The following is a 21,507-nucleotide window of genomic DNA, read 5'->3' on the forward strand; positions in this document are numbered from 1 at the left end:
CTGTCATTGGGATGCTGTGAGGGCTAAATGAGTTTATAAATGTAAAGTGCTAACCCATAGTCCAAAATAAATGTCAGCTGTAATAATATGACTCCTTGCCCTCAAGGAACTTAGAAACTAGTTAGGGAGATGAGACAATATATATGAGTTACAAAAGAGAGCCTGATTTTAAGTGTTAGAGTACATGTATCATGGGAGTTAAAAAAAAATTTCAGTGTCTTTGTGGTCAGGTAATATTAATAGTGGCAGAAAATTATGTGAGAGCTGAAAGGCTATTAAGTCAACATACATGCAGCATTACTATTGTGGGAATCCAAAAAATAATTTCCCTCCCACCTTCTAAGTTCATCTAGTTGAGCTAATAATCAAATTGACATGAGACAGATTAACAGGAGAAAATGTCCAAAATTTATTATGATGTACATGTGGGGGTGCCATAAGAATATGAGACCTGAAGATGCACTGCTTAGGGGCCCAAATGAGGGAAAGTGGCTGCAAAGGGAAAGTGATTGGTTTAGATCATCATGGGAAATCAGGAAAACAGAAGAAATGATGTCACCCTATATTAGATGAAGCAGCCAGAAGAGGGAGGAACAAATTACATAGAGGAACATAGGTAAAAATTATACCAGACTGCTCACCACATATGCAGGAAAGAAAAAAAATGACTCTACAAAATGCTAGAAAAAGTCAACCTAAAATTCTATATCCAGTGAAAATATTCTTTAAAACAAAAGCAACCTTCCAGATGAACAAAAGTGGAATTTGTTACCTGCAGACTTATACTATAAGAAATGTTAAAGGAAGTTCCTCAGGCAAAGGAAAATGCTAACAGATGTGAAACAATGAATGAAGATCACCAGAAATGGTCAATATGTAGTTAAATATAATTTTTGTATCCATTTATTAATTTTGTTAAATAGTGATTGTGCAAAGCAAAAAAAAGCAAAAGCAAAAACAAAACCAAAGCACAATGTGTTACAGTGTTCATAACATATGTAAAAGTAAAATGTATGGCAAGTGCTCAAAGGACAAGAGAGAATATGTGCAAGCATTATGTTGTAAGAGTCTTATATAAGAGATGGTATGTTACTTGAATACAGATTGGATAAAAGGCCATACTGTAATTCTTTGAGCAATCATTAATAATTAATACGAAGAGAAGTGATTCATAAACCAATAGTTGAAATAAAATTCTAAAAAATAAGCCCCAAAAGAAAGGTAAAGAAACAGAAAAAAGATTTAGAATAAATAGAAAACAAAGAGCAAAATGACAGATTTAAACCCAATCTACCTGAAGGTAATAGATAATTTCTTAGGACACAAAAAACAAAAGCTATAAAAGAAGATACTAGTAAATTACACTTTTACAAAGTTACAACTTATGACTGTCAAAGACACTGCAAAAAAAAAAAAAAAAGAAAAAAAAAAGAAAAAGAAAAGAAAAAGACAAGCCAGCAACTGGGAGAAAATTCACAAAACACATATCTGACAAAGGAGTAGTACGTAGATATACAAAGAACTATCACAACTCAATAAGACAAACGGCCCAATTAAATTGAACAAAAAACTTGAATAGACACTTTGCAATATAAGATATGTTAATAGCCAATATATGTACAAAAATATATCAACATCATTAGTCATCAGGGAAATGCAAAGTAAAACCATAGTGAGATACTACTATACACTCACTAAAATGGTGAAAAAAAGAATGACACTACTAAGTACTGGTAAGAATGTAGAGCAACTACTACTCTCATACCTTGCTGGTGAAAATGTAAAATGGTATCAGTATTTTGGAAAACAGTTTGTTTTTTTCTTATAAAGTTAAACTTACACTTACCATACCGCCCAGCAGTCTTACCCCTAGAAATTTACCCAAAAGAAAACATATAGTCACACAAAGACTTGTACATGAATATTCATGATGACTTTATTTATAATAGATAAAAACTAGAAACAATCTAAATGTCCATCAATACTTGTGGTATGTAAACAAATTGTGGTATATCCATACATTGGAAAACTATTCAGTGATAAACACAAGTGAACTATGATACATATAACATGGATGAATCTCAAAACATTATGCGGAGCAAAAGAAGCCTTACCAAAAGGGTATTATATATGCTGTATCACATTTTTATGAAACTTTAGAAATGACATATCTGATTCACAAGTGACAGAAGACAGGTCAGGGGTTGCCTGGGGTTGGAGAATATTGATCTGAATGGGCACAAGGGAATTTTGGGGATAATGAAAATGTTCATCTTGATTGTGGTGGTGGTTAGATCAATACATTAAATTCTTAAACTCATCAAAATATTTTGATAATTAAAATGGGAGTGTTTTGTTTTATGTGAACTATACCTCAGGGGTCCCCAAACCCCAGGATGTAAACCAGAGGTGAGCAGCTGTTGAGGGAGCCGGTCCTCAGCTCCACCTCAGATTATCAGGCACTAGATTCTTATAGAAGTACTGGTCCCTGGTGCCAAAAAGTTTGAGGACTGCTGCTATACTTCACTAAAATTGATTTTTAAAAAATAAAAAGAAAATAAGAAGCATTACCAATATGATCAGGTTTAAGTTTTTTAGTTCAAATCAAAACAAATTCTAGTTCACCTCTAAGATTGTTGTGGTCATCCTGATGGAATTGAGATAGCCAAAAATGTCAACTTCATATTTCCAAATAAAACTTTTATACATAATTTATATTATTTATGCAGCTAGCTAATTTTTTACATTTTTATAGTATGTTGACATTTAGAATTTTAAATCTCTCCTAGTAGTTCTGTGAGTGGGACTGTGGTGATAGTGGATGTTCTCATCATAGCCTTCAGAACACTATTAATTCAGTGAATTGTAATGGTAACAAAATATTCTTTATGAAGACCATTGCTAAATATAGTTCAATGTTTCTTTTGTTCCTCAGACCTACCTCACAACCTCATTTTTTTAAGTCATAAAAATAGCACTCTATCATTAAAAGAAAAATTCTTTACTGGTCTTTTGAATTTTGAGGCAAAATAAATATGAGTTTCCCATTAAGTCTACCTAGACAACTGGAGCCTAAAGTGATGGTTCCTTCTCTCAACTCTTAGACCAATTACTGGGTGTACTGCTTATTTGGCAATTTAACTCTTCCACATTTACAAACCCTCTTTCCAACTGGTTCTTCAGATCCTTGAGCCTACAGTAGATACCCAATATTTGTTGATTTCATTTTGCTGAACTGATTATTTGAGTTAGGGGATAGATTCAACTACTTTGTTGTACAGAGCTTTCATTACAAATCAAAATAAACTCAATGTTTAGTAATTCCGTAGAAATGTAAGTACTCACATTAGTGTTGATCGATCATGCCGTTTAATTCACAGAACTCTGCTGCTGTAATTTCCACAAGAGTGGATGGAGGAGAAAGCATTAGCAGAGGAGCCAGAGATCTGGATTCTGGAGTTGGCAGTAACAGGGCTGGATCTGGTTTTACAAAGCAGGTACTGTGAGTCTCTAATCACCTCATTTAGGACAAGGATCTGAGCTCCGCAAGCTGGGGTCCTCTAAGTAGAGGATGCTTAAAGGAATTGAGCCTGGTTTGCTGGGTTTGAGGTTTATTTTTTCACTCTCCCTTTGTACACAAAATATATTTAATTTTTGTTATCTTCAAGTTTAGACCTTTGGAAAATATTTTTCAGTGGGGAAGACAATGGTCTGCACTTTGGAGATTTACCTTTTAAGATGTTTTAATAACTAAAAGGCACTGGTAGATTTAACATAATGCTCAGTTACTCAGGGTACAGCCCTGGGGAGAAGGGAGCAGGGAGGGGCAGTAAGGTGGCATAACTGGCAAAAAATCAGAAACTAAGTGACTGGACAGAAGGTCTCTCAGCTTAAGTAGCAGCATAGCTAATATAATTTTACAGTAACTTAAATAAAATGGAGAATAACATGTTCAGTGCCCATAGGCAAGAAATTGTACCAGTTGATGCCATTTAGTCTCAGATCTAGAATTCTGAACAGAATGCCAAATTTCCAGGTTGCACTTTCCTGGATTAGAACCACTGCTTCCATTTGTATCGTGGCCTTACAGCCATGGATTCTTTTCTATCATGAGCATGGATTCTACTTTACAATCCTTGCTTATTTTAGCAAATCACTATCGTTTAGACAAAGACTAAGGGAGAGAGAAAAGCAGTCTGTTTTTGAATATCCCTAAAGACATCTCTTTGCATGTAGATTCATAGGGATATGTACAGTTTTTTATAAATAGGAACATGTTTTTTCTTTCAACTATTTTTTTGTGGCTTTAAATAATAAGTATGGATGCTATGTAGCAGAATTTAACTACTCATCATTTCATGGACATTTATTTAGTTTGCATTTAATTTTTCACTATTATAAATTAAATGGCACTTTGTAGCATATTTTGTCCAAATAACTTAACATTTATGAATATTAATGCATTTCAAATACTTTTTAATTAGTTATATAGATTTGTAAGCAGAGAAATATGTTAGCAAGAGTGGAAATGCTTTTATGTCCTGAGAAGTCTTTTCATTTTCCACTTCATTCACATCTTTAGAGTATGGAAGACAGGTGACCTAAACCCCGTTCCTCTTTTCTGTTTAGCACTTTAAACACAGAAGAGTTCCAAGGCAAAGTTCTGAAATATAAGTCTTGGGAGCAGGTACAATGAGTCTTCCCTACACTGATTTTACTGGTTTTCACCCAATTCCCTGTGCACTTGGTGCCCCGCGTTTTCCTGAGTGTTTCCATGGTGGCCCCTGCTAGACTCTCCTCCAAGAGCAAGTGTTATTCTCTCATAGCTCCTTTTTCAAAAGCCCCTCAGTTTTATGAGTAAAGATGCTTCCCTGTGTTCTACTATTCCTTTAGTGCCTTGAGAAGTGATACCTTTGGCTAATCAGGTATACTTAACTGGTACTATGCTATTAGAGAACAGGTAACATTTTAATGTGTGAATATTCTAACTATCATTTATCAGAGACGAAATGAGATTTTAAGGACTTATTCCCAATGGGTGGCCAACTGAGAATTTCAGGAACCTTGTTAGGCAGTGAGGGTGTTTACACCAAGCAAAGGGGTCTCTCTCTATATCCTCAGGCCACAGGAGTGACGGAGGTGCCTGCTTTGATCAGCCTCTCTCCGGGCCAGTTACCATAGCAAGAAGAGCTATTTAGGTGTCATGAAAGTGTGCTCATTTTCTAACAGAAAACCCCAATCCCTGTGGCTGATAATAAAAGGTGAAAAAAGGAGCTGGCATTAATGCAGAAGATCGAGATCTTTAATTATTTCTTTATATTGCTTATTTTTTTTCTTGGCATTTATCCTGCAGTAACTGTTCAACATTCATTAAAACTGATATATAAACATATAAATTATAACTTATATGTTTATATATAAATTATATATTGTGCTAAGGTAAAGTCCCAGAAAAAGGAGAAGGATAATGACTAAGCAACAGGGAGAAGTTTCTACAAGGTTTGTAATGGTCATCTGATCGCTTCTAAGGCTCTTAAGTGTCTTCAAGGTGATACTATCATGAAGACACATTGCTGGTATTATCAAATATAAGTTCTCCTGCTGGACAACATGGAATATAGAAAGGGTAACAGGATACACTGACACGATTTAGAACATGAGAAAATACCATGCTGAAGAGTTGTCAAGGCTGAACTTAGTACAGCTCTCTAACACTGTATGCCCCCTTCCCACTGTTAAATGTGTAAAATGTTATTCTGGTCCACTATAGAGAAACAGAGTGAGACAATGACTGCTCAGGAGATTATCTAGAGAGTGCCTTCATGCCTGTCACTGTTATTAGTAGTGGAATGTCTCTTAGGCATTACTATTCTCAGTATTGGGGTTACAAAGAAGACAAGTTCTGTTTCCCACTTCAGAGTTTACTTTGAGAAATGTGGGTAAAAATACTACATATTGATAAATGTTGTGATGTAGGTATGTATAAGATGCTGTGAGAACAATAGAAACCTATCCAATTACAGATCACAGAACAGCTGGAAGTTCCTTTCTGAGCTTGGAGTATCAATAAGGAAACAATTATTTTTGTAAAATGGTATAAGCTTTCTAAAATACTACATGACAACACTTATTAAGAGATTTTTTTTGGCTGGCCAGGGAGTGAGCTGTCCCTTCCCTTAGGCCTCTACTCTGTCCTCCCATCACCATGTAGCCCATTCTCTCCTCTGATGTCCCCTCTCCATCTGCCTTCTACTCTAAGCTTCCACCTCCTCTCCCCTATGCCTTCCAACTTCTGTGGGCTCCAACCCCTTCTCCTTTCTCCTCCAGGTTTCCTCACACCCCTGCCGCCAATTCTTTCTCCTTCTTTTCTCCCTCTCGCCCATTTCATAAATTCCCATTTTCCCCCGTGGTCCTCACCCACCTATTCCACCCACTTCCAGCTCATTCTCCCCTCTCGCACCCTCTTCCTGGAAAAAAAAAAAAGTAAAAAACAAAAAAGAAGAGAATTTTAAATATTTCTATCTGGTCAAAATGACTCAGAAATGACAATTTTAATGATTCCTTTTATGGCAATAAGATGCAGAAAAAGATCAGTATATAAAAATGCTCACCTCATAACTGCTTTTTATTATACTGAAAAGAAACAAACAAAATGTTTAATAATTGGGGAATGTTAAAGTATAGTACATCTATGATATATTTTGCAGTCAACAGTTTTTTAAAAATGTTAATTGGTATGGGAAAGTACTTTAGCATCCTTAGGAAAAAAATAGAGGCTATTAAATTTTATATGCTATGATCTCATTATTGTAAAAGAAAAAATATGGAAAATGATCAACTCATCAAAGGAAATGCCCCCATAAAAAGAGAATATTAACAAAATATTCAGAGCTAATATGAAGGAAATGTCATTATCTTTGACTCTAAATGAAGACAGTTTTATTTTCTGTGACATGCGCATTATCTCAACAATGTTCTCAAGGCTCTTTGCCTCCTAAACTTTTAATGAATTTACTCTCGTTTAGATCAAGAAAAAAAATCGGTTATAGGCCTGCTTATCTGCAATTGGGTACATTTCAGGGCTCACATATGTATTTCTAGAGTGACTTGGAAAAACTGGAACCAGAATGAGTTTGAAAAGCCCTCTGTAGGAAGTTAATCGTATGTGTTTTGAAATAAACAATTTTCTTTTGAAAACAGGTATTACTATTTCCTCTTAAACAGTTTCTAATGGGAAACTAAACTAGATAATGAATTCTTGATAGAATGTAATTGCTGTTATTTTCTTTCAGATGCTATGAAAAATTATATGGTGCATAATCTGATTGAATGAATGAATGACAATATTAGAAGCCAGTAAATGGCAGATTTAGAGAGTATTTCTCAACCCTGGCACCATTGCTATTTCGTGCTGTATGATTCTTGTTGTGGAGCCTGTCCTGTGCACTGCAGGATGTTTAGCAGCATCTCTACAGTAGCATCCCCTCTCCAGTGGTGAAAATAAAAAATGTCTCCAGACATAGGCAAATTGCCCTAGGGTTCAGAACCACTGATTTGTACAAATTGGCAAGTTTTTTCAGTTGAATGAATATGGTTTATTAGTATGTTATGTGCTGCATACATGCGCATGCATTGACAAGCATAGGCATACGTATGGCATAGACATTTTTCTTCTGGAGGGTTTAGGTGCTTTCAGGTTAAAAAAAGAAGACATAAAGCATGGCAACCTAAACTGAAATTCTGATTTCTGCCTCTGAAGTAGATACCTTAAAAAATCATTTTAACGTTTTTCTTCTTAATATAGTCAGAACTAGGCTCTGGTAAGCACAATTCCATTTCAAAAAGGGCTGTTTTCCCGGTTAATTAAATTCTAGAGAAAGCATTAAAGGTAATAAACACTATTCATTGCCAACATATCTCTATGAATATAAAAAGCTCCACGATGCAAAGAATGAGAAATTTTCTCAAAAATTTCAACATATAATAACAGGGAATTATCAACATAAACTCTAGCTTTCTAAGATCATCATTAGCATTCCTCCTACCTCCAATTCATTTCCTATCCTTCTCTTCCTGAATATAAAGGAAGAAGGAAAAATACCAGAAGACTGAGGGGGTTAAAAAAAAAGAGCATGTTCAGGTACTTGCCCATCGCTTATTCAGCTAACATAGTCCTTGGCTGCCTCCTCGATACCAGGCACTGTGGTGAGCACAAGGGGAATAAGGGAGGCATGGGTGCCCTTTTGGAGCTTATAGTTTAATACAGAAGATAAAATGGAAAAAAAACAACAAAAGTAGGAAGAGATAGTGGTTTTAGATAAAATGTATGTGAGTTTATGTTCTCCAGCATGAGGGACTGAGAAAAAGCAGTGCTTGTGCTGGGCCTTGAAGGATAGGCAGGATTAAACACATGTGGTGCTGAGTCAGGGAAGGAGGAAGAACGTTTCAGGAGGTAGGGTCACGTGAGTTAAATGAGAGTGAGTTGTGAACAGTTCTGATAGACTAGGGAGAAGGCAGCTTGAACGCCAGGCGTTGTGGCATTCTAAAAACAATAAGAGGCTACTGACAAGATTTTTAAGTAGGTAGTATAAGGCCTTCTCACTGCAGTAGGATCTACCTAGCTGTTCCTGGGGACTGAAGGACTATTTGAATGTTGAATTATAGCTGCAGAGTGTTTTGAGGTCCTTGGGGGTTAAAAATGTGAGGCAGAGGTAGTAAGTTAACATGACTTATTAACTACTCTTGTTTTACTTTTAAAATGCTGTTGGGTTTTGTCGTGTTGGGAACAGGATCTGAACTGAAGCCAGTTAACTAAGATAAAGGTAAGTGAAAGTGCCTGGCTTATGGGAGACAGTCAATAAATCCCTGGCCAATGCCACTAATGCCAGCTCCTATGGAATAGAAAGACTCGTTGCATGTGCCGGGAAAAGTATAAGGTAGCAGAAACAACCTTCCCATCCCTTTTCTAAACAGTCAGTAGGGTCATGAAGAGAGATCCAGAAAAAATGTTTTTGAACAGGAAAATCAATTTCCTGGATCAGATGGATCTTGAGCATATATACCAGGGCATATTCATGGAGTTTCCTCCTCACAGGAACCTTTGGCTTCAGTTCTGGGAAAACTGAAGGAGTTCTATATTAAAAATAGTCTATCAGGCATTTAATTCCTTTAATTTCCATGGGGACTAATCTGCCTTTTGAAAGAACAACTTCCTTTTGGCACCAAAATCCTGCCTTGGCTTAAGAGCCTGCTCACTGCATTTTCCATTCCAACCTGGGTTGTCCTATGAGGAGCCAAGTATATATGACACTCCAAAGTTGTAGGTCATAATCTCTATTATCTGGGGGTCAATCAGTGAAAGTTGTCAACATGAATACATAAAGCTATCAAAGAACAGTATCGAATCCTGGCCAAATCAGGATTAGGTTTCGCTGCATATAACTTGAGAGTTCAAAATAACAGTGGTGTATATAACGTTATTTATTCCTTTCATGTAAAAGAAGAGTACAGGGACATTATCTTAGTTCATGGCTTCCATCTTCAAGGTCACCTGGTATTCAAAAGTGCATGCTGGAATTCCAGTCATTGTGTCTACATTACAGGAAGCAGAAAAGAGGAAGCCTCTTCAGAGAGCTTTCCTGGAAGATTCTACTTATTGCCTCGACTTAGCCATGTGGCCAGCAGTTGTCTCGGAGGCAGGCATATTGGCGTTCCTCATAAAATGGAGGCTCTGTACTAAGGGAGATGGAAGAATTGACACTTGGTAGGGAAGCAACAGCCTCTCCCAGTCTGACCTATGGCTGACCTTGTGAAATGCTGGAATTTGCCTTATCAGAAATAATCCTAGTTCTCAGAGATCACACGTATGTTTACCACTTCTGTTCAAGATGAGAAAAGAGGAATAAAGAAGATAGAGTTTGGCAAAAGAGAGATTGGACTTCTTAAGCTGGTTAGCCTAGAGACAGGTGGTGAATTCTCGGTGGTGAGGTAGATAAATCAATTTCCAAGTGGGCCTTTGCCCAGATACCCAGAAACTATTGCTGTCCCTTGTTTTATTATTTATTCTATAAACCAAGGTTTTACTCATAGACAAGAAATATGTTGCACAAGTGTTACCTTCTCCTCCTTTCCTCATGGCATTATTTCTCCCTGTTAAGCTGGAATATAACCTCAGAACCTTTCTCAAAACAATATTCTTGCCAGTTTCTCTGGTCCAAAAGACATGTCATTGGTATTTAAATTTACTAGCCATCTTTAAATGCTTGTGGGAATTTTCAATCTGGCAGATTCTCTGCGTATAATTCTTTAATTTATATGAATAAACCTCTCATAGATATATGCACAGGTGGTAAAAGTATATATTTATAGGTATCAGGCTTGGCATTCTTCAGATTTTACCACTAAATGACTGCAATCACTCACATTACTGGATATGTTCTAAAACTGTTCTTTTGGCTGCTTTACTGGACTATGAGTTTCTTTAGTGATAACTGTATCTTATCCATTTCTGTATCCTTAAAGTGCCTAGCTCAGCATACTTTTGAATGTTTTATCAATAAATGGATCACTTACATTGGTCAAGGTCAAGTGGTTATCAAAGTAAATACTTCCCCATAGCTGGTTACACTGTGGATTGCCTACCATTGAATACTAAAGAGAGATATAATGAAGGGGAGGTCACTAGAAAATAAGAGGGTGACAGGAACAGAATTGTTGGTACAACAAAGGGTCCTGGTTATTCCATGACTGCCTTACAAATGTCTGAGTAACTGACACAGGAAACTGGCTACCTGGTAACAAGGGTGTTGCAGAAAAATCAGACTGGTGAGAAACCAAGCACCACCTGGAGAGTTGGAGAACTCAGGGTTATTATGTTGGCAGTCCCAGAAGAGCTAGCGCTCTGAAGATCTGGGCCTCAAGCTCAGGGGTAACTTTACTTTTATAGGGCTTATCCGCACAGTTACAGTTGGCATGCGCCAACAGGCTAATTTGTCCTCAGGCGGTTACAGAGTGTGGGAGTTGCTATGGGATACGTGCAGTTAAAGAGCATGAGATTTTCAGACAGGAATGTAGGCAATACGTCTGTTATCTAGACAGAAGAGGCAGAGGGGAGGATAAGTCTTCAGTTGATCTTGAGGTCACCCTGCCCTTTGGCCTATGTGGCAAACATGTCTACAGAAGCAGAACAAAGAGCTGATTACAAGGTTAGTCTTTTAAGTGGAAAATTCCTCTTCAATCTCCCCTTTTGATGCCCTTTAAATTCTTATAGGTCATCAATTTCTTGATTTTCTTGACCTAAGGGCTGGTATAAAGGTGATACAGATGTCACAACCATATGTAACTTTATGGATTCTAGGCATGAGGAGACAAACCTGAAAAGACAGTTCAGGATACAAGAATTAAATAAGAGAGCTATGAAGAGCATGAGGAGAGGACCTGCAAGTGGGAGAAGCCAGGATCTCCAACTCTATATTCTGGACCAGGACCCTATGACTCATTCAGTTGTTGGTGGAATTTTAGGCTCTATCTGTAAGCCTCTTGGCTGCAGCTCTAACTATACCAGATTGATTAACATAAAAACAACATTCTTCTTCTAAAAATAAGCATAACTCTCCCTTTTCGGCCATTAGAAGATCAAGTCCTCTACGGTTTTGTAAACTAATTGGCTTTGTAAAGTGACAATGCTTTTGGATATGTCTTCTAAACTGTCAAAAAGGTCTTTAGATAAGCTTTGGTAATAAGACAGGGAGGAGGTTAGGCTGGTTGTGCCAGTGCCTACCCCTGTGGTGACACCAAGGCCTATAAGAAGGAGAATGAATTGCATGGCTTGTTTGGTTTTTATGTGTGTTAGAGGGACTGTCATAGACTGGTTGTTGGGAGCAATGTTTATTTCAGGGGCCAAGTAAACCAGGGTACAGGTCCCTGTCCAGTTAGCCGGGAGACAGAGATATGAATTGGTTCCACAAATAAAGAACATACCTGGGGTTCTAAGGCAAAAACTCATCTCAATAGTGAAAAGGTGATCATTCGGCCTTTTGCTGTTTTCAGATTCCCATGTCAAAAGTATCCCTGCTAGAACTGCCCCTCTGAGGGGTTGGAGGGGTCCACAGGAATTATCCTGAGATGCTCCAGAAGTTTTATTTTCCCAGTATAAAAAATTTCTCTTAGTATCTATAAAGACCCATTCAGTGAGGTTTTCATATACTAGTAAGAGTAGGCATTCTTCTTGGGAGGGTTCACAGTAGGATTCCCAAAGAAAGATGCTTAAGCAGTCATTTGGCCTCCCTTGAAAGTAACCTGAATTTCTGTTTAGTAACCCTTAGTTTTTATGTTGGGTTTCCATGAGAATCATACAGCTTCCTTAAATGGAGCAGCCTGTGTTACTTGGAAACTAGACCAGTCTTCTGAGGGTTCTATTTCTATAGTATAATTGCAACGAGAATCTTCAAGGGAGCCCAAATTTTGGCTCTGGCTAGGGTCTTGACTTCTCTTGATACAAAGGGGTGCCTGAAACTTAAGATTTGTATGAGTTGATATTGTTCCCCAAATTGGAAGTTCAGGAGAGGCTGCCCGAGTTAAGTGGTTCTGTAGGACATTAAGAGGTTAACTGCCTGACCTGTCAGTGTATTTTTATTCATGTCAGTAATTTGGAAATCAAATAAATTTTCTCTATTCATCAGTTCAAACAGGCAGCCTCCTTGATACTTGGGGTGAAGAGTCATGTTACTTGTTGCCCAATACCGGATGGGGATGGGAACAGCTGAGTAGCGGGCAGAAGATGGAGATAGGCAGAGCCAACAATCTTTAGCTAAGTCACTGTTGGAAGAGTTTAAGAGACGATAAGCTAAATTAAGAGTACTTTATAAGTACTCAGTATCCATAATTCCCTTGTAGGGTGAGTTAAGAGACACCAGTGCTTATATTACCTGAGTATAAAATCCTACTAGAATTAATAAAGGAAAGATTTTCCTCATCATTATATAGAGTTGAAACAACCAATGGCAATTAGACAAAGCCTCTAGAAATGTACTGAAGAGGGGTTTAGCTTGAACATGCAAGAATCAAGAAGATCCCGATGTGGGCTAAATAGGTGAGGGCTGAAGTGACTCTCTGACTCAGGGTCTAGTCAGCGGGTGCTACTGAGGCCAACCCTGAAGCAAACAGCAGGATAAGTATACTAAAGAGGATAAGGGCTAAAGGATGATAACAATACATCTGGACAGTCTGGACGGTTGATCCTCAAGCTACTGCTGTGTGTAGACTGGCCAGCTTCCAGGGGTGGCCAGAGCACGGCCAAAGATCTCAGGTGGACTTCTGCTGCCTCTAGAATGTGACTCAGAGCAGCTGATCAGGAAGGGGCTCTGCAGCCCAAGTCTCCCATTTTTCTGGAGGTGTCATCCTCTTTACCCAGGTGTGGTGGATCCACACGGTGATATCTCAACCTTAACAGCAGTGGGAATTGCTAATATAACAGTGTGAGGGCCAGTCCAGATCAGCTGGAGTGGCTCCTTCTTCCAATCTTTAACCCATACCTCATCTCCTGGCTGATGAAGCCAATTTCCTAAGGGAAAAGGGGGGGTCTTTCTAGGGTTTCTTGGGTGATGTGGCAGAGGATCCTCCCTAGGGCCTGAAGGTGTTGGGACACTTCTATGTCAGCTATCAGTTGAGGGTCTCCTTTTAGCTACCCTATCACTGGGGGAGGTCTCCAATAGAGGATTTCAAAAGGGGAGTAGCCTGAAGGCCTTGGGGTACACAATGCTCGGAGTAGAGCCAAAGGCAGCAAGTTGATCCAAGGTAACTGGGTTTCCTGACAAAGCTTAGCTAGAGTGGTCTTGAGGGTGCAGTTCATGTGTTCAACTTTCCTTAAACTTCGTGGCCTGTACGCCGTGTGGAGCTTCTATTTGATTCCCAGAGCTTTGGACACAATCTGGACTATCTCAGACACAAAGGCAGGTCCATTGTCAGATCCTATACAGGGCAGCCTGTATCCTGAAACAGTTTCCCTCACAAGGCTCTAGCTACTTCTTGTGCCCGTTCAGTGCGAGTACAGAAAGCTTCAGCCTATCTGGAGTAGAGGCAAACTAACACAAGTATCAGTGGCTTTGGCAGGGCTTGACCTCAGTAAAGTCTACTTCTAGGTCTTTAGAGGGCATAGTCTCAATTGTATGCACTCCTGGATTGGATTTTGGCCTTTGGCTGGCGTTGTTTCGTGTGCGTTACACATCTAGCACTGATTTGGGTGCACAGGGTTGGGAGCTTGGGTATGAAATAGTAGCAGCCTAACAGGCTTTCTAAAGTAGTCTTCCCTAGGTGAGTCAACTCATGGTGCTGCATTACCAGCTGAGCTGCCACCACAGTGGGAATAAAGAGTCTTTGATCTGGAAGCTCCCACCAGCCCTCCTTTCTCTTGCTTCCCCCTTCACTTAAGGCCCATTCTTCTTCTTCCTTGGTGTGTTTCAGGGACAGAGGCAATTCTGGTACTAGGAGAACCTTGGAGACTGGCTCAGGACATGCTGTGGCACATGGTTGGTTGGCAGCCTCCTTAGCTGCTTGGTCTGCCAGTTGGTTTCCCCTACTGCCAGGGTTGGTTCCTCTCTGGTGGCCTTTGCAGTGAATGACTGTCCCCTGAGGAGGCTTCCAGATTGCCTCTAACAGTTGAAGGATTTCTTCTTTGTTCTTGACTTCTTTTCCTCCCACCATCAGTAGTCCCCTCTCTTTATAAATGGCTCCATGTACATGCAAAGTAACAAAGGCATACCTTGAGTCAGTATAGATATTGGCTCGTTTCCCTTCAGTTTGATGCAGTGCCTGAATGGCCATAGTTCGGCTCGCTGTGCCGACCAGCCCTGTGGCAGAGCCTTAGCTCTGATCTCCCAATCTTTGGTTGTTATTGAGTAGCCAGCTTTGCATTGTCCTTCATGGATGAAGCTGCTCCCATCGGTGAACAATACCAGTTCTGGGTTCTGAAAAGGAACGTCAGTCAGGTCCAGCCTGCTTGAGGAGACTTCATCCGTGACCTCTTCACATTCATAGTCGGGAGGCACCTCCTCAGCAGAAAAGTAGCAAGGTTCAACGTCCGCATAGTCTTGAGGCGGACATGTGGATTTTCGCAAAGCTGTCCCTGATAATGAGTTTATCCTGGTTTTGGTCAGCCACTTGTGTCCCTGATTATTCATTAATGCAGTAACAGTATGGGGGAACTTTACATTTATATTCTGTACCAGTGTGAGCTTGTCCACTTCTCTGACCAGACTACCATGGCAGGTAAGGTCCAGAGGCATGGTGGCAATCCCATGGCCACTGGATTTAGCCATTTGGACGGGTATGCAATTGGGCACTGCCATGGTCCGACTGTTTGTGTGAGGACCCTCAGTGCAGTATGATTCTTCTCATGTATGAAGAGGTTAAAATCCCATGTCACGCCCAGTAGTCCTAATGCTGGGGCACTGGTCAAAAGTCTCTTTATGTCTCTGAAGGCCTTTTCTTGTCTAGAGCCCCATTCCAGAAGGTCTTTACCGGATCCAGCTGTGGCCTCGTACAGTGGCTTAACAATTTCAGAGAAACCTGGTATACAGATCTGGCAGAATCCGGCAGCCCCTAGGAATTCATGACTGCTCTCTGAGTGTTTGACCGAGGTATTGAACAGATGGCCAGTTTTCATTTGTATCCAAGTGCCTGATGTCTTTCTGAGATGATGAACCCAAGGTATCTGACCTCCTGTTTGCAGATTTGAGCCTTCCTCCATGATACCTTGTATCCCATGGTAGAGAGTAGGGTCAACAGTCTTCTTGGGTGGGGCTAACCAGCAACAAGTCATTTACACACTAGAGTAGAATGCAGTTCAAAGTTTCTCTGGAGAAGGCAGCAAGATCTGTGGCCAGCACTTTGCCAAACAGAGTGGGTGAGTTCTTGAAGCCCTGTGGCAGTCGAGTCCAAGTCAGTTGTGTCTTTGTCCTGGTGTGTGGGTCTTCACACTCAAAGGCAAACAAAGGCTGGCTGGCCGGTGATAACTGGAGGCAGAAGAAGGCGTTCTTCAGATCGAAGAAGGTGAACCAGCTTGCTTGGACAGGTAACAGACTCAGGAGGGTATACAGGTTCAGGACTATGGGATGGATGATGCCCACTGCACTGCTGACGGTGTGGAGGTCCAGGGCGGTAGTCGTTCCCTCCAGGCTTCTTGACCAGTAAGAGCAGCGTGTTCCAAGGTGACTGATGCTCAGCTAGAATTACAGTATCACGCAAATGCTGGATGTGGTTCTGAATTCCCAAGTGTGCTTCCTGTGGCACTGGATATTATCTTCGTGTGACAGGAGTGGCTCCTGGCCTCAGGTCCACCACAATGGGTACATGATTTTTGGCTAGACCTGGGGGCCCCTTTTCTGCCCAAACATTAGGGAACTCTTCTAGCAGACTGGTTGGGCCTGGCATCAAGTGCAGCCCCCAAGGCTCATGCTGTGGAGTCTAGTGCACCGTCCAGTGCTTGTCCTTGGAGCCACCCCCGTGCTTCTGACAGAATTTGGCATCATTCCTCGGTGTTAAAGAGAGTTAGGAGGAGTTGGCGACAGTCATCCCAGGTAGGCTGATGAGTTTGGAAGAGGGACTTGAGCAGGTCAATCATTACCTGGGGTTTCTCCAAATAGGACGGGGTGTGCTGCTTCCAGTTGAGGAGATCAACTGTGCTGAAAGACTGATAGCAGAGGACAAGGTGGCCCAGCTGGACTGTGTCATCTTCGCTAATTTCAAGAGGGCCTTGCATCTCTCGGAGAGGCATCTGGAGGGCCGCAGGCTGGTGGGCTGGCTGTGTGGCCGAGCAAAGATGCTGTGGATTTGGGCTTGGCAGCCACTCAGGCTGTTGGGGTGGTGAAGACACTGATGGAGGAGAGCTGTCCAGTAATTGGGGGTAGAGTGTCTGTGCAGGGACTGGCAGAGCTGTTGGAATGTATGGCGGTGGGAAGAAAGGTTCTTTTTCAGGGTCCCCTTGGTGGATGACTCTTGCTGGCTCTTCCTTGTCTTTTCCTCAGGTCGGTCGGGCCACAAGTACCTTACTCTGTCCCTGCCTATTTGTGCAGAACCAGGCCCAAGGGGGCACTACAGTAGTGATTTGCAACTATGAGTCTCTGCATGGAAACTGATCCGGGTGTCCAGGGGTCCCTGTCACTACCAGGTACACAGCTCTAACAGTGGGGAGGTCCAGGGTCCCTTCCAAAGGCCACTCTACCCTGAAGGAGGGCTACTCAAGCTCACAAAGAGTACGGCATTTTCCTGGGTCAACTTGACCCCATAATACTCTGGGAAATCTTTCTTAAAATTTTTCAACATACAATTTAAGACAGTTGGCTTAGAGGAATCGCCACCCATATTGCCTTATGGAGCTTCCTAATGGAGGGGGAAAATAGACCTTAAAATTTCAAGAAAATAATTTGACTGAGGGCCGCTATGTCAAAAGGCTGTTTGGAGATAGACAATTCTTAAGCCGAATCAGTAGTCAATTGTGCCCCCTCTCTGTGTATCTCGCCCTGTGTCAGAGACACAAAGACAAACAAGGGTAGGTGCCTCTTCCAAAAAGGAGACTACTCAGGTGCTCGTCTGGCCGCGTCCCGAAGGATCATAGGTGATGCTTGGCTGTGGTGGACTCAGCTTTGTGACTTATGATTGGACACTAGTCCATTGCCACTATGGATCGTATGCCATCCATCACGGAATCGCAGACGAGCCTACTCAGACTCCATAGCCTTTAGGGGATCTTATGGGTTCCCAGCCGTGGAGCCACAAATTTGTACCTGAGTCAAGCAGCCAGTTCGCTCATTCACTCACACATTCACACACCAGAGGTTAAAACATTGCCTTTCCCTTTTTGGAAAGCCCTGACCTTTGTCTTCCCCCATTGGGAAGACCCTGACCTGTGTCTTCTAACTGAAGACTTTAGGAGGTGAACAAGCTCTCTTCTGTCCAAAGACAGGAACTGACTGGGGTGCTGAGCCCCAGGGCCTTACCTTATCCTGTGGCCATTCCTGGTGAGTTGGTCTATCCCTCTTTTGAGCCCAGTCGGGGATTGGCCATGTGGAGAGTTGGAGCGCTGGTCCGAAAGAGAACCCAGAATATTGTCAGGTGGTGCACCTCCTCATTCATCTCAGGGCCCCTGCAGCAGCCACCGGTCTGGCAGCTCAAAGGGCTTGCATAGTTGGAATCTCGCTGAGGCCTCCAGAATTGTTGCAAAAAAATCAGACCGGCAAGAAACCAAGCACCACTTGGAGAGTTGGAGAACTCAGGTTTATTATGCCAGGAGTCCCAGAAGAGCTAGTGCTCCTAAGATCTGGGCCCAACCTCAGGGGTAACCTTACTTTTATCGAGCTTATCTGCACAGTTACAGTTGGCATGGGCCAATAGGCTAATTTGTCCTCAGGCGGTTACAGAGAGTGGGAGTTGCTATTGTCTATGGGCAGTTAAAGAGCATGATATTTTCAGACAGGAATGTAGGCAATACATCTATATACGGAACAAGCAGAGGGGAGGATGAGTCTTCAGTTGACTTTGAGGTTACCCTGCCCTTTGGCTTATATGGCAAGCATGTCTACAGAAGCAGAACAAAGAGCTGATTACAAGGTTAGCCATTTGAGTGGAAAATTCCTCTTCAAGGGAAGGGAAGATATACTCTGAGCAGGTTTTTTGTTTGTTTGTTTTCTGAGACTAGCCATTTTTTTTTCTTTTTACCAAAGGTCCAGGTCCTGGATTAATTTGGCTCAGGGTTTTCTGTGTTCTAGGAGGTGATTCAGGAAGTTGTGCAAATGGCAGATTCATATTTCATGGATGTGGGCATAGCTAAAGTAAGACTGTACTTATACTCTACTTGATTCGATTAAGGTAGCCTATTCTCACTGATTTGTTTTAATAAGTGGATCTTATAAATGATTTAGGTTAATATTATCATTTATATATTTTAAATATTGTGATTCCATTGAAAATTTTGTTGGGAAAAAAAGCTACTACTACTAAAAAAAATGTGAAGAGCACCCAAGTTCCCTATTTACCTCTTTATAACAACCAAATTCTTAAACACTGACAATGGAGAAAGATGAAGGAAAAGAATTACCAAATGATTCCTGCTCAGAAAGCAGGGTTGGTTCTGATTAGACCCAGGTTGATGTTTTCTCAGAAGGCTGAATGTTTTGAGGACAGGGCCTTGGGTTGCAGAGCTCACCTCTCCCCCTCCAGCTCCAATCCTGGGCCAGATCCACCTACTGAGGAAGTGTCCCAACATTTAGATTCCCATTTTGATTCTGACAAGTGATACAATGTCAGAGATGGTGTGGCTAAATTTCTTCATAACGCTTCTCCCCAACATTGTTGACTGTTTATGTACTCTGGTCAGAAAGTCTGGGCCTCACAGAAATAAAAAGGCTCCCCTCTCTTTCCTCTTTTTCAAGCCTAGAACTAGTTCTAAGCATTCACTCCCAGCTTCGTTCAGCAAGAAAACAGAAAAGAGTAGCAACATTAGAGTTTCCTTTTCACTCAAAACTTTTGCAGATTTCTTCTCTCATTATTCCAATCTGCTTTCCTGCTCCTGTCTGTTCAGCGACACCATGAGACGGGGGCAAGGGGTTGGGCTGGATGCAACTGAGAGGAGACCTAATGGACTCTGTAATCAGAACCATGGTGCAAAACCCCATTTCTCAGTATTCTTACCTTAGGTTTAATTATCAGAATTAAAGTGTCTTTCTTTGTAAAATGGGGGGTAACAGCATAGGCTTAGATGTAAAAAATATTTAGTACAATGCCTAGCATTTAGCTGGTATTCAGCACATGACTTTTCATTATCATCTTGGCATCGCCTTGCTTCTGCAACTTCTCCTAAAGTGTTACTGCGTGTCAAGCAGGAGGCATCTATGTCAGGAGGAGTTTGAACGTGAAGTGTATGTGTGAATATGAATGTGTGTGTGTGTGTGGTGGGGTGGTGTGGTGGAAGTGTGTGGTGACTGGCACTCAGGTAAATCACTGGTGAGGCTTTAGCATTTCTCTTTCCTCCCCAGGCCTGCTGACCAAAAGTCATACTTCTGAATAAGCACAACAGGTGCATTCCTAAGGAGAATACAGTCGGAACGTCAAAGAGTGGGTAGGGGTAGTGTGGGGGCAGAAAGGTCCCTGTAAACCAGCAGCAAGCAAGAGTCTGTGGCTAGTCTGACTCTCAGTCATGTCTTCCCTTGCCTCCAGATGCTATTCCCAGTTAACACTGCCCAATGACTCTTGAGAACAGGAAGCTTTTCTCCTAGTGATTTTTGTCTCCTGTCTGAAAACCTATCATTAATATAAGTATTAAATTTTATGATTAAATAAGTTATTTAATGTGTCTAATATGCTATACAGATACAGTTCAGTTAATTGGGTGTTTATGGCACCCAAATTACAAAACAGCGATCAGAACAGACAGTACAGTAACCCCTCTCCCATCTTATTCAATCGCACATTGTAGCCCTGGAAATCTGAATATACACACTCACTGACTTGCAGTTATGTCCCAGTCAAGCTTTCCTTGTGCATAAGAGGGTTCAGAACTGCCTTAAGAACATTATTTTGTCTTGTTGCTCTCTCCCCATTTCTTCTGGCTGCAGCTATTCAGAACTTCCCTTTTCCATTTCCTTTCTCATCTAGCCAGCATCAGCACTTTGCTGCCATTTTTCCCCCCAAGGACAATCTACCACTTATCCCAGCTGGCACTGATATAGTTTGGATCAAGGAGCTTTTTAAAAATATGGCCTAAGACGTAAACATTACTGAGAAACAGAGAGACAGTACAGATTATAAAAAAAAGAATTAAACGTCAAGAATTAAATGAAATAATGTTTATAAAGCCTTTGGTAAGATGTGTACACATACTGCTGATACCAGATAAATATTACTTCTAGTACTTCTTTTCTTTCCTTTTCGTACCTGTCTGTCTCTAACTAGTACTGAGACCTAAGGCAAGCACTTCATTTTTCTGGGTCTCAGTTTCCTCTTACATTGAAAATTAAGAGGGTTGTACCAAGTTTTTTTCTTGTTCAAAAACTTTTTTGCCCCAATCTCACCTCATAACTCCTTCACTGATTATTTGGAAAAGGGTGGTAAGGTTATTTCTGCTATCTACATAGCTGATATTAAGTTATCTATCTTCACCTCACATTAACCTCCAAGGAACTCAAAACACTGCAGCTAATTCGACATTAAAACAGCCTAGGGGCCCCCAAGATTTATTTCAAGGCTTAAAACAAGGTCACCATCAAGTCCTTCGCAAAGCTCAAAACAGAAGAGAGAACTCCCAAATAAAGGTCTAGCTTCCTTTTAAAAGTTTTTGTTTTTTTTTTTTTAGAAAAGGAATAAAGATAGAAAAAAGGTCCCCTGCCCCCGCCTCCTGGGAGTGGCCAGCGCAGTCTCAGGTACCCCTGGGCTGCGTCCACCCTCCTCCGCCTAGCAGTCCCGGGGACCGGGCCGCGACACAGACCTCTCGTACCAGCGTCGGGCTCAGGTGGGTGA

The 21,507-nt window shown here is 41.1% G+C and overlaps 1 long non-coding RNA gene across 2 annotated transcripts in view; it reads right to left on the reverse strand.

Annotated features, from left to right (window-relative positions):
* Nucleotides 1-21,507, reverse strand: part of LOC105303012 — a 64,553-nt gene extending 43,046 nt beyond the window's left edge. For both annotated transcript variants that reach the window (XR_896886.2, XR_896887.2), the window contains exons 1-2: nt 21,476-21,507; nt 17,994-18,076 (exon numbers count right to left, since the gene is read on the reverse strand). This is a non-coding gene — a long non-coding RNA (uncharacterized LOC105303012). The remainder of the gene's footprint in view (nt 1-17,993; nt 18,077-21,475) is intronic.

This window comes from Pteropus vampyrus, unplaced genomic scaffold (assembly GCF_000151845.1).
Source record: "Pteropus vampyrus isolate Shadow unplaced genomic scaffold, Pvam_2.0 Scaffold294, whole genome shotgun sequence".
NCBI classification, from domain to species: domain Eukaryota; kingdom Metazoa; phylum Chordata; class Mammalia; order Chiroptera; family Pteropodidae; genus Pteropus; species Pteropus vampyrus.